The sequence below is a fragment of the Bison bison genome, unplaced genomic scaffold, assembly GCF_000754665.1.
Source record: "Bison bison bison isolate TAMUID 2011002044 unplaced genomic scaffold, Bison_UMD1.0 scf7180017864491, whole genome shotgun sequence".
Classification (NCBI taxonomy): Eukaryota; Metazoa; Chordata; class Mammalia; order Artiodactyla; family Bovidae; genus Bison; species Bison bison.
In genome coordinates, this window is record NW_011495050.1 from 21,238,837 (window position 1) to 21,239,858 (window position 1,022).

The following is a 1,022-nucleotide window of genomic DNA, read 5'->3' on the forward strand; positions in this document are numbered from 1 at the left end:
ACATGTACCTCTTTTCCAGTGCCCACTTTATTGTTCTTAATTAATTTATTTTAATTGGAGGCTAATTGCTTTACAATATTGTAGTGGTTTTTGCCATACACTGACATAAATCAGCCATGGGTGTACATGTGTCCCACATTTGAAACCCCCTCCCACCTCCCTCCCCATCCCATCCCCCAGGGTTGTCCCAGTGCACCAGCTTTGAGCGCTCTCCACGCATCAAACTTGGACTGGCGATCTATTTCACATATGGTAATATACATATTTCAATGCTATTCTCTCAAATCATCCCACCCTTGCCTTCTCCCACAGAGTCCAAAAGTCTGTTCTTTATATCTGTGTCTCTTTTGCTGTCTTGCTTATAGCGTCATCATTACCATCTTTCTAAATTCCATATATATGTGTTAATATACTGTATCGGTTTTTTCTTTCTGACTTACTTCCCTCTGTATAACCCAGCGCTCACTTTAAATGCCAATGTCCCCCTGCCCTGATCTCTCTTCCCGTGTCCTATGCTGGAGCGAGCAGTTCATGCTCAAGCTCCCATCACCATGGTGTTTGCAGGCTCTAACTCTAGCACCAACCTTTCTCAGGGTCTTTGGACAAGTGTTTCCAACTACCTACAGATCTGGATATTTCTCCCTGGACATCCTCAGTCAGCTTAAATTCACTATGCCTAGTGTCAAAGGTCGTATTTTCCTCTTTCCTCTTCCTCTAGAATCTCTACCCCAGGCGACACCATCACCAAATACCCACCTAGAAACCTAGGAGTTATCACTTCTCTTTCCTCTCCCTCACCATAGGATCAAAACAGCACCTATTTCTCAAATACATCCCTTCCTCTCCATACACACCCACTACTCCTTTTAAAAAGTATTTTTGGCCACATTGAGTCTTAGTTGCAGCACAAGGGATTTTCACTGTAGCATGTGGAATCTTTCCTTGCGGTACATGGGCTTCTCTCTAGTTGCTGCAAGTGGGGCTTAATTGTCCCACAGCATGTAGGATCCCAGTTCCCCAAA